At 38.7% G+C, this 13223-nt stretch overlaps 1 pseudogene; it reads right to left on the bottom strand.

The window, feature by feature from the left end:
* Nucleotides 1-10394: 10394 nt before the first annotated feature.
* Nucleotides 10395-10513, bottom strand: LOC111742657 (annotated as a pseudogene).
* Between the last annotated feature and the right edge of the window lie 2710 nt (nucleotides 10514-13223).

Below are 13223 nucleotides of genomic sequence, written 5' to 3'. Positions count from 1 at the left end.
AGCGAGGTGCCCAGGTGAGAAACTAAAGGAAGCCCTTCCTCGTAATGTACTTCCAACCGACATTGTACAGGCATGACTCTGAGTGTGTGTGTGCTCCCTTAAATTTTGTGTCCCAGCCATTTCTCTTGCCTTACCCACTCCTGGTTCTGGTTTCCAGTCAGCTCTGGTTTCCAGTCAGCCCAAGGAACTGGAATATTAATTAATTAGGATTGGCAGATATTTGAAGAAAGCTTCCAATATCTAAGAAAGACCTCATGAAAAAGAAAAAAAAAACCCCTCAGAAAATGGAGATAATGCAAAGAGAAGGAGAACACTTAAAAGGAACTATAATTTGGACATCCTTGGAGAGAAGGGAAATGTTGCATCTGTTAAAAGAAAAAAGAACTGGGCATAATGAAAAAGGAAAAATTAAGAGAACATAAAAACAATCAGAAATTAAAAATATGATGGCAAAACTTAAAACTTCAGTGGAAAGTTTGGAAGAAGACAGGAAAAAAAAAATAAAGGCACAATAGGAAAGAAATAAGATCAGAGTCAATCCAGAATATCCAAGATCTGCTTAATAAGGGTTCCAAATAAGAAAAGGAAATGATCAAAAGTATTAGAAAATGCAGATGCCCAAGGTTTATTGCTTTAGAACTCTGATTCAGAAGGTCAGTAGGTTGAATTAATCCATTACTTTCCTGTCTTTTCCCCGGCTTCTTTGAAGCACTGAGTATGAAACACAGACAAAGCAGAACTCCAGAAATGATGAACCAGTATTAGCAGTTGTTCGATTTGAATATGTGAAAGTTGATCGTGGGAAGGTGCTGTAAGGGCGTGAATTACTGTGCTTAAAACTTATTTTGAAAGTGGAAAACAGTTACACGTTAATACTCAGTGATTACAGGAAGCGAAGACAATGAAGTTGCTAAATGAGTCCCTTAAATATTGACATGACTGATCCTAGTGTGACTTGTTTAGTAGGAAGTGGGAGAGGAAGCAAAAATAGACCAAAGCAAACATTTACTCAAGATAAATGAAGAGAAATACATCCTCTCTGTGCTCGTCCACCCCTGTGAAAACATGGCCATAAGCTGACAAGTTTTTTCTCACGTTTTTATTGTTATGGTCATGGTCGTGATTTAGCACATCAGAATGTGATGACTTTTATTTGTGCTTGTCTGTCTGATAAAAGTTTTATCTTTACGTTGTCACAACTCTTCAGGGATGAAGGTTACTGTTCTCCTTCATCAGAGACTGGAAAGAAGTATTCAGCAGTAGAGTCTTTTATAAGATTATTTTTAAAATGCAATCTCAACAGGTCCCATTTTAAAGATTATTGAACTATGTATAGACTATTACCGAGTTACTGGGAGAAATTGAAGGAACCGCTTAGGTAATTCAGAACAGATACTGTATTTCTGAAGTTTTAGATAATTGAGGCAAAATTCAATCAAGTCTGATGAACTTGGATGCTTGCTTAGTATTCTGCTCTGCCTTTTATGTCCAGTGTGGACAGCTAGAGAGTTTAAAATCCCTGCCGAGAAATCTCAAAGGAATGAAGAAAGAAGTTGTTTTCGTCTCTCTTTTAATGAGTAAGAAAAATATGCTGTAATAGTTAACTCGCTCAAGCTATGTGGAATGTTAGGCAAAAGATTTTTCTATGTAAAGTAACTTAGTTTATGATATTTCACTTTTACTGACTGAGAAAATACTTCTAGAGACACGTTAGATATTTTGGTGTAAGCACATTGAGAAAGGTCTTATGGTATTTGTCTATCCATACTGCTTTTAGAATTAGATCGGATTCAGAAATTATAGGCATTCATTGAATGAAATGATACAAATTCTTATTCTCTATTTGACTTTTTATTTCATTATTTAGACTACGCTTTCCATTTGAAACTTGTAACAAAGTGTATTCATTGTGGTGTTAATACTTCTACAAAGTTCACAGTGGTGTGGAAATATATTCTGTACTAAATATATTCCATAATAAATTCTGAGAATATATTGGATATGCTCTCCCAATATGAAATCGTGAAACTTAAGCAAATTTCCAAGCAAACAGTTGCTATAATAGAGCAATATGTAATTGCCCAGGTCATAAAGTCAAACTCTAGGTCATCTGAAAACTTCCTCAGTTAGATTTATCTAGCAACACTCTACCAAGGCTATTCAAACGTAAAAGGACTTACTGTGCTTTTCAAAAGATCTTCCTCATGTTTATTAACAATAACGGATTTTTATGAGTCGGTCCTGGACCAGTCATAAGCCAGTTATAGAAAAAAGCCACCAGTAGACTCTGGCTAGAACTTTGCTACTTGAGTGTAATTTAATTTTTATTTTATTCTTTTAAAGGCTTATTTAATTTTTTTAAAAGTATGATGAATCTCGATTAACTTGACAAGTCATAAATCCCCATCCCTTTCTAAATATATTTAATACAATATTATTAGATAATAAACAGAAGCAAAGAGATAAGGAATAATTGTTCTCTTGGATAATAGAGATCAGTGTATATATACTCACTGGATCTTTTTGGAAATCATTAAAGACAAGATAAAATTTCTTCCTAATCCTTAACTTCTTTGTCTAGGAGATTTGGCACAAGAAGTAAAATACATGATTTTTTTATTCTGTAGAAATTTTAAAAATTGTGCTTTTTAAAAGGTCTTTGTTTTCCTACCATCACCATACTTCCTTACTTTTCTTTCCGTTTTACCATAGTCCAAAATTGCAATTTAAAAAATTGCAAAAAAAGTATGTTAGGTACTTTAAAAACATTGTCTGATTTAATCTTTGCAAGCGGCCTGTGAAGTAAGAAGTAATTCCTCCATTTTATAGATAAGAAAACCGAGACTCGAGAGTTTACATAAATTCCCCAAGGTTACATGGCCAGTAAGTGGCAGAATTGTCACTGGGACCCCATATGGCATGTCTCCAAAGTCTGTGTTCTTTCTAGTCTACCCGTGAGACCTTAAGATCATAAGGGAGTCATGCCTCCCGAGTCGGTTAGAAAAGTGTTGCCCAGAGTCGCCTGTCTGCGGGCTGCTTGGAATCAGCTGCAGTGAGCTGAGGTTGTTGCAAGAAAGCAAGGTTGTTGCTTTCTGGAACAAGCCCCTTGTCACAGGTTTATAGCAAAGTCTGGGCAGTGACAGAAGTCTTTAGACCACACTTCGAGCAGCGGTGTACTCAGAGAAGAGGCTGTGACTACGGTGAGCTGGCGGGGTCACTGTCAGCCAGCTCTGGATGAGAGCCCCTGGCTCTCCCTCGCACCTGCCTAGTTTACGACGTTGTTATCCGTTGCAGAAATCAAAGTGCTGACTCTAAAGAAGTTTAACATTTCCCACACAAGGAGAGGGAAATGGTTCTGAACTATAGACAGAATCCTGGCTTGAATTCTGGCATTTTCTGGTGCTGTGATGTAAAAGAAAAAGCAGAGTTCATGTTTGAATCACTGGAATTTTGGTAGTTCTGGCAAACGGGAAGGTGTGTTATAGTGGAGTTAATAGTGTGGGCTTAGAAACTAGACCAATTTGGTTTGACTTGTAAAAGGGTCTGCTTTAGAGGGCTGTTGTAAAAAACGCACTTAGCACAGCCTGACCAGGAAGCAGACACATAAGTGAAGCAATTTCGTGTTCACTGGTACAGCTTCTTATTCACGGTGCGTGAAATGCCATCTTAAATTGTAATTTCTTCACATCTTAAAGCCTTTTTAATCTTCCAAGAGTCCATTTGAAAATGAAGATACTCTGGATATCTTCCTATCTTTGGCTATATGAATAGAAGTCAGTTTAATTTCCTACTATGTATTTTGCAAATTTTCAAAATGATCACTTTATTTATAATTATGAAAAAGTATCTGCGTTTCTGAAAGGACACATCTGAGCTACACTCATTAGAAATTAACTTAAGTCATGGTGTTTTTCAAATTGTGCTTCATTTTATCAGAGTATCTACAGCATGTGCTATGTTTAAAAAAAAGATATATCAAATAAAGTTGAGATAGGCACATCTGAAGATTCACAAAGCACATCAGCATATTAAAGGCCTAAAACAATTCTATAGAGAAGAAACCTATGTTTAACTTAGAATTTCCCAAATCAATTCAATCAGAGACCAATTCTGATAGGCAACATCTGTTCTTATACCATGGGACTCATTTTGGTTTAAGACCACACACTGGCTTAACAGATTTTCCAAACTTAATAGTTAACTGAGAAAATCAGACTCTTAGGAACAGGACATAGATTAGGAACTTGGGACAAGAGGATATGAGGAGAGGATCCTAAAAGGGGAGGATGACAGCGAACTCTGTCCTACTGGGAAAGGGCAAAGAAGAGAGATTTATGCGACCTTTAATCTACTTCTAATTTATTTACATACTAGCCACTGACCTGTGTTTATCTCTAACTCAGTTAACCTTTCTGGCCCCCGTTTTTCCCTCTATCAAATGGAGGGTCAAGGCAAGATACTTTTGGGAGTTTCATCTAGATCAGCTATTCTGTTCTTCAGTTTAATTGTTTTGTTTTTGAAAAAATGCAGGATATTTTTTATTTGGTAGAAGTAGTACTAGTATAAGTTAGTTTTACCTTTTTACAGGTTTATACTTTTCTTTTAAGTACTTTAGACTGTTCCAAAGGTTAATAAAAATGTTTGATATAGAGCATTTTAGAATTTTTTTATAGTTTGGAAATGGTTACTTGCCATAATTCAAAGTCTTAATTCAGATATGGCTTACTAAATCAAAAACTGAATTAACACTGTGGTTTTAAAAAACAACGGGAGATATTTTAGATGGACATTGCCTCATATTTTATGTCCACTCAGCTTACTGACAAACAAATTGAATGAAACTTTAAACAATGGAAGAACGAGAAGATGCCTCATGCTCAGTGGCTAACTGGAATAACTTTATAAACCAGCAATTGTATTTCACTAATGTGTGCACTGTTGACTCAGGTTATCACGGTCTCAGGGAGGGATTAATGTATTTTTACAAAACCAGGCCTGCCTGTCAGGTGGTCAGCTTTTGTTATGAGATGAGCTGCAGAGGATTCAGACGCTTTATGGACTTAATAGCCATAAAGTGAGTTGGCTGACAAAAGTGGAGATTAAAAAGAGGGATCTAGAGGGCATTAGTAACCTCTGAATAACAGGTATGCGTTATCACTGGACTTTTAGAAGTAGCAGGTGGTTATGAGTCACTGTTTTTAAACTTGCTCACTTTTCAATTACATAAGGGAGGTAGTTTTGGTAAAATGCGTGGTTATATTACAAAATAATTATATATCTGTTATAGCAATTCCAATGATACTGCTTTGGACATAAAGTGTGTCAATATTGTTTGTAGCCAAATTTAATACTGATACTACAACAATTATTTTACCACTGATCAGCTTGGGTTTTTTCCTCCTTTTAATTGGGTTTTTTCCTCCTTTTAATTGGGGGGAGAGGGGGAGAGAAAAACACCTTCTATAAAATCAAAGTATTTTCTCTTAAGATGGCATGATTATGCAGAACATGAGGTCTCTTTCTTTTTTAACCAAGTAGGAAGTACTTTGAACGGGTTGGATGATGTGTCAGCAGTTATTTTTCACGAGCTTCTCAAGAATACTAAGTGGATTTGAATTAAAATTATTTAATAATTTTCATTTAATATTTATTCTTTGAAGCTGTTTTAGCCTGGAGAAATAAAATCTTCACTCTAATGATCTTTCATCTTTCTAATTTAATTGCTGTATATTCCCTATCTTCAAACCTCCAAAGGGATGACCATCCCTGACCTTGGAGAAAGAACATTGGGATCAGATGCCCTAATGGTAGAGTTTAGAGAAGGTGGTGGTTACTATTCCATACTAATAGGTATATAGTTCACAATCAGAGAATTTGTGTTCCGTATGATTTTCTAAGAATTACTGCTCAATTTGGCAAAATTGTCACATTTTTCCAACTGTATCTCGTCTCTCGTTAGCTGTATTTGGATTTTTATGGCTAAACAAGACAGGGATTTCAAGCAGCAGGGAAGTAAGTGGCAAACACATTTTCTTAGTTCAATAAAAATAAAGAAGTTTAAAAAAGGAAAATCAAACTAGCTAAGATGACCTAAGGTCTGAGGAAGTTCTAAGGTCTCAGATGCAAAGGAAATCTCCATCTTTTATGCTAAGTTCTTGAGTTAAGAATAAAGGCAAAGTGCAATGCAATAAACCGAAAAAAGAAACCTGTTCAGAAATGTTTAAAGAAATACATGCAGATATAGCCTTCACTCTGCATATTAGTTTTAAATTTTAATACAAAGCTTGTATTACTTAATATACAGTTTTGGAAGGGAGGATGTTCAGTGGACTAGAATTTTCTGTAGCACAGCCTTCGACTTTGAGGAATAGAAGATCTATCTATATTCTTGGCCTGCTTCTCTGCCCATGAGTTTTGTCACCGTATACAAATCATATCATTTGCGTGGCCTTAGCTTCCTCATCGACAAAGTGACAGGACTGAATTGACTATTTGACTGATCTTTAAGGCCAGTTTCACCCTATTATTTAAGAATTCTGATTTTTATGGCTATTTTTTTCTAGATGCTACTTTTCTGATCATAAGTCCTTTGAGATCTAATATTTCGGCACTTAAACTTATCTACTGTATACTTTCAACTGCCTGAAGAAACAGATAACAGTTTATTGCAACTTTCGAAGGCTCATTTTCAATAATCCCGACGCAGGCTTGATCATGCCGTGCGCTGAGGCTTGCTAATGTCTGCTCTTCGGAACCGTTTATCACCGGAGCATTTTTGTGACGAAGTTTCAGGCAACGTTTTTAAAGTCCTTAGAGAATAACAGCACTGAAAAAGGGTGAAATAACTTCAAACCACCGCCATCAATCCTGATAAATACCTTAGACTTCCAGAAATTCTCACATACCGTTTCATAGATACAGGCCTTGATCTCATCATTATTCTAGGAAAAAACAAACAAAACATGCTTGAAATAAGTTTGTGATTGAATCACCACTCCTGAGATAGTGCTTGCGTTAAGGAAGCCCAAGCGTGAAAAGACAATGAGGATTTCCTTCCATTTGGCAGGACAAACCAGTTTATAGAGTAAACCCATTGACGGGGGAGAGAAAACAAGCCTCCTTGACCCTGGTTGAACTTCCTCATGGTCAGGAGAATCTACCTGACATTCCCAGCAACACGGCCAAGGACAGAGGAGCCGGGAGCCCAGGGGAAGCAGCTCCAGGAAGGACCACTTGTGCACGCCCACACGGGCAGGGTGGTGACTGGGAAGATAAGACGTGCTGCAAAGCATCGAGTGGCCTCCTGTCCCTCTAGGCTTCTTCCTCTATTACATAATATTCTCACGAGGCTTCGGCAAGAGCCCAAATAGCATCTGTTTAGCTGTGAACTGTAAACGACTTGGGTACTCTCTTCACTGCCCAAATGAAATGATGGTTTGTCAGTTTTTACTATGCCAGTGGTACAGATTGAAGGATTACAAGGCCAGATGAAAATCACAGCGGATGATTTCCACATCAAGTCTTTTGCTTTGATTTCCCTAAAAGTATCCAACTTGATGCTCAACTTCATTTCCTTTCTCTTCTTTAGGTTATAAGATTTAAAAAGTCCTTGATGTTCAGAAAGAAGCAAGAGAAAGAGGCTGGGAAATACAGTAGTAGAAAAAGAAAAGGAGCTAGATGATCTATAGGACGGGCAACGAGGACAGACATTTATAAGAATTATTGGTTTGAAAAGGACTCCTCCTGGATCAGACTAATTAAATCAATGTTAAAAGCAGGACAGTCATATTCATTAAGTTACTCAATAAATGTTCATTGACTGCTGTGTGCTTGCTATATAGCCTGGAGGGGAATTTGTGTCTAAGGCTCTTTCCCACCTCACTTGCCCTTCCCTTGGGCTCAGCCCCCAGAAGTGAGCACCCTCCACCTTCCCCCCTCCCACCCCGCCCTGGCGCTGCTGCCTCTGCACGCCTTCCCAGGCTGGTGTTCTGATCTCACATTCTCATCCTGTCAGCTCACCAACTGCTCCTGACCCCAGTTTGGTTCCCATTCTTGTCTCCTACCATTTCCTTAAACTCGATGACTAAGTTAGCAAGCCCTGAAATATATTCTCCTTAAGATGCTTCTTTTCCGTTCTGTGACATTCTCTCACTTGTAAAGAATCTTTTCCACTGTGAGTGACAGGACACCCTGGCTGCTACAGACTAAATCGTGTCTCCCAAAATTCACATGTTGAAGCCCTACCCCCCCCAATATGATGGTATTTGAAATGAGGCTTTTGGGAGGTAAATGAATTTAGATGAGGTCACGTGGTACTCATTCACATCTTCCCAGCACTGAATCCCAGCTGAACCAAGACCCTGGTTTCCCCTCACCTGGGAGAGGGGATCAAACCTCTACTGCCCCAATAGGTTACCATTCATTTGGCATATAAACACAACACCCCTGACCGAGTGCCTTCACTTGGCTCTGTGAACACCTTACTGTTCCCCATGTACCATCTCTCTCTCAGGTAGATGTTAGCCTCTGACCCACCAGTGTTCATGGCAATCGTTCTGGACCCAGCTCCTTTTGCTAACCTGCTCTCATTTCTATCCTTTCCTCCATTTCGCATGTCCCAGCAGCATCTTCTGGGTACCATTTGAATCTGACCCCTTGGTTCTAGGGTTTGTTCTGCTCTCTGATTCCTGATTTGTGGCTCCCTCTTGTGGATGTTGGCTGAGGTTTGCCCCATCAGTCTTATCTAACCAGAACTGGTTCTGATCCACCCCATTCCTAAGGGAGGAGAGGTCTGAATAATGATTATATTATAATATAATAATATGCTATAATAGAATTATGACTAAGGCATATTAGGTGTTGGGAAGACCTAAGTCTTTCTGGGAGAGTCAGGTCAGACTACACAGAACTGTGAATTGTGAAGGAGAAGTGGGAGTTTTTCAGGCAGGAAGGAGGCACCGCGTACTTTGGTAGTCAGGACAAGTGAGAATCCAAAACGTAGCGCATGCAGGGTTTTTTGCATCAGCAACTGGGAGCTGTTCTCCATGGCAGAGAATATTGAAAATCAGGAATAGGCAGATAGTTCTCTTGGTTTAATAAATTATTTCTTCATAGATAATGAAAATTACTGCTGTAAATTAATATACTTAAATACTTAAAACACATACTTGAATATTTATAAATATTATTTACGTTTAGATAATTGGTCAAATAATATTTTGGCTGTCATTAAGGAGTTTCCTTAAAATCTTTTCTCAAGATATAGTTTATGGCTTTAGTATATTCGTAGAATAAAAACCATATGTATGGCCAATAATAAGCTTGTAATAATATGAGTAATAGTAACCATAAGGTAGTAAGCCTATTCTTCTATAACATAGGATTTTGTATTTGATATTCTGTACGAATGTGTCCAGCCTCTTCGAGGCACATGCCCTGCATGAGCCCATGATGGTGAAGATCATGGTAAATTGGTCCTACTTCGTACAGGTATACTGGAGAATTTGCAACAGAGATCCTGGTTTTTGTTTTGTTATACACTGTGGGTTGTTCATAGCTCTTGCAAAGTACCTTTTATCCTAGAATCGATGGAATTAAAAGTGTTGAAGAACATCTGTAGCTGTCAGCCTGTGCCATCGTTGAGCAAGATTTTCACAGGTTCTGAAATATTGTTTTTGTTATTGTAGTTGTTCACTATTTTGGTCACTCAGTGCCTAAAACAGTGTTTAATACTTAATAAGTACTCAATGAATGTTGATTGTATAGGTGGATAGATAGATGAAAGAATGGGGTAGGGAGGCATTTCAAGCTAAGGGAGCAGAAGCAAGTATGAAGGTGCGATGACCTGTGAAATCACAGTTCCAATGTGTGTATTTTTTTCACAATGCCAAGTGATTCTCCAGCACCATCTGGATGTCCTGCAATTCAGCTCAATTCTGACACTGGGGACAACATCAGATGCTGCGGGTTAAGATTGTAGTTCCACAAGACCGCTGGCTGCGCGCGCGCGCGCGCACACACACACACACACACACACACACACACACACACTTCAGACAATAGTCACAAGTTTAGGCTGTCACCTGGCTTCTCACCGACTGGCTATAAATGAGAGGTTCCCATGAACCCTTCCTTGGGTTTGATTGATTTGCTAGAGCAGCTCACAGAACTCAGAGACATATTCTACTTACTAGATTATTGGCTGTGTATAAGATGCTATAACTCAGGAACAGCCAGATAGAGGAGATGCTGTCTGGAACACCAGACAGGGCAAGGTATTTGGGAGGGGCACGGTGCTCCAATGCTCTCAGAGCTCACCATGCTCCTTGCATCTCCAAATGTTCACCAACCGGAAAGCTCTCCAAAGCCCATCCTTATTCACCCCCCTCCCCCTCCACCTACAGCACCCAGTCTTCCTAGGTGGTCTCCCATCCAAGTACTATCCAGGCCCGACCCTGCTTAGCTTCCGAAATTAGACGAGATCGGGTGTGTTCAGGTTGGCATGGCCATAGAGCCTTTTTGGGTTTTTATGGAGGCTTCATTGCATGGTCACGATTGAATAACTCATTGACCATTGGTGACTGATTCAACCTCCAGTTCCTCTGCTCTCCCCAGAGGTAGGTCTGAAAGTTCCAGCCCTCTAATCACCTGGTTGGTTCCCTTGTCAACCAGCCCCCATCCCTGGTGCTTTCCAAAAGTCATCTCACTGACATAACAAAAGACAACTTTACCTTATTCGTTACTTAGGAAATTCCAAGGGTTTTCCAAGCTCTGTGCCAGAACTCTACGAAGACCAAATATATATTTCTTATTATAAATCACAATATTACAACAGTACATTTTGGAACTATCCATTTTATACATGGCTGGAGCATAGAATTTGGGTTGTGGTAGGTGTGTAATAGAATCAGAGTAGGAGCCAGGGCAGGCCGTGCTAAGCAGGGTGATTAGAAACTTTTTGAGGACTTTTAGAAGGAGAGTGACATGATCAGCTGTGCATTTTGGAAAAATTGTCATTTCCAATTATACCCAAGGCAGTAACAGATCCCTTGCAGGTGGTGCCACATTCAAAAGAACACCAATCAAGCAATGAAAATGAATTAAAGGGAAACTAAATGTTTATTGCAGTGTCCCAAGAAATTTTTAGGAGATCTCATCCTTAGCACAGTGAACCTCTTCAGATTTTCTCTCCCAAGTCTCTCCTGCTAAAATCTCTCTCATAAACTCAGTTCACACAGGCCGCCTTGATCCCTTCACCTTTTACCCTTTCCTCATCTGTTTTGTTTCCGTGACCTCTAAAATAAATCCAGATGGGCTTCAGGCATCTCCAGTTTCCCCTGAGCCCATCAGGCCAGATGAAAGGCCCCTTGGCTCAATGGGAGAAGAGAGGCAGTTACACAACGATATCTTTCATCCATCACTCTTACATGACACAAACTTCTTCGGGTCCTGAAAACCTATTTGGGTGACCCCGAGACTCTGACTAATGCTCTTTTCCCAGTAGAATGTAAATCCTAATGATTACATTTAAAATCGGTCTCTTTCTTCTTCCACCAGAATGCAGTTCTGCCACATACTTCACAATTCCGTCATTGCTGCCTTGACAGTGTGTACAGTGAATCGGAATGTCAGTCACTGCCTCAGACTCTTGCCTGGCGCCTCCATAGTGTGGGCAGCACCCTGGGGCTCTTTCATTTTTGAATATAGGCTCTCAGAGAAGGAAGCTGCTAGGTAGGAGGGGGAGGCTAGCTGGAGAGGTGTCAGGCAGGAAGCCACAGGAGGATTCCCAAGAAGCCAGTTTCTAGCAGAACTCAGATTTTAGAAATACATAAAAGGGCATCCTTTTAGGATTAAACTTGATTTCTAGGGACTGGATTGTTTGGGATGCAATTTAGTGGCATAAGAGTGATTATATATTTGGGGCCAGTCGCTTTATATTTGTGTAAGTCTTCTACAGTCCACTGATTTGTGTTATAGTACTGAACCCTTAATGCTTATTTTAGAATTTTATTTAAACAGCATGGGCTTCCTAAAAGAAATCTTTATAGACAAATTATGAGGGTTCCCCCCCTTTTCTAAGCAGCTGCTGCCATACTATGTTTGCTTTTATTGGATTTCTTTTAAAAGCTTATTTAGATAAGTACTTATTTTGAACGACCTTTGAGAGAACTCACATACTAAGAAATTCTTAATATCACTGTGAAAGATATCTAAAACATCCTCCGATGAGTAGGGTTTCCTTAGATTCTAAATTAGCGCAAACTTGAAGTGCTTCAATATGATATATTATCAAAACAATCTTTTTGCAACTCAGTTGAAATTTAAAGGATCCTTTTCAAATGACTGTTCAAAGAAACAGATGGATAAAGTACTAAATTTGGGGTTTAAAAAACTTTCACATTGCAATAAAATAAAAGACATCGTGAGTTTCACTACTTGCCTTCCACTACCAAGAAAGTCCTTTTTACACTTTAAAAAGATATCAGTGTTCAAACTGTCAGCAGTTGCTTCTTAAATTTATGTTAATCCATGACACAATTTATAAAGAAGGAACAAGGTGTGATGTAGACCGATCATAAGCCCGGTTGACATGCTTAGCAGTTCTGAGAATTAAGTAATTGAAGTGAGTTAATCAGTTGTTAGCACCACTATTGATTTCAGCTATCATGTAATTTCACAATTTCGCAGGTGACAAAAAGAAACTTCTACAAGGTTAGTGGCAAAGTGGACCCTAGAATGGCACTGCTTCCGTCTCTCAAAGCAGTGCTTTAATTTTTTATGTCTCCACGTGCTTTTCTTTGCTTTGAGATGAGTACTCAAAATATATATTGATTTGTAAGTTTTCAAAGGGTCAGATGGTGGAGAGCCTTGCAGGCTATGTAAAGGAACTTGGATTTTATCCTAAAGGGGATGGGGAGTTACTGATCACATTTGTATTGTAGGAAGGTTTATCTTCCAAACCTCGCTAGTTTTTGCTTATGGAATTTATGTCATCTCTCAATCACTATACCTCTTAATTTTTATAGTATCTAGTTATGTAAATGATAGGCTTGCCCATTATATCAAGTAGAAGTTGGTTCAAAGATTCTTACATTTAGATTTTAGACATATTATAGCATATGTTTATACTTATGGCTTTGAAGTCCTCTCTTCCACTGAAAAGGAAATAAATTGCAGAATGGTCTATAGCTTCTGGCAAGAATACTCTTTCAACTGCTTTTTTT

This window comes from Pteropus vampyrus, unplaced genomic scaffold, assembly GCF_000151845.1.
Source record: "Pteropus vampyrus isolate Shadow unplaced genomic scaffold, Pvam_2.0 Scaffold98, whole genome shotgun sequence".
NCBI classification, from domain to species: Eukaryota; Metazoa; Chordata; class Mammalia; order Chiroptera; family Pteropodidae; genus Pteropus; species Pteropus vampyrus.
This window is presented reverse-complemented; position numbering and strand designations above follow the sequence as displayed.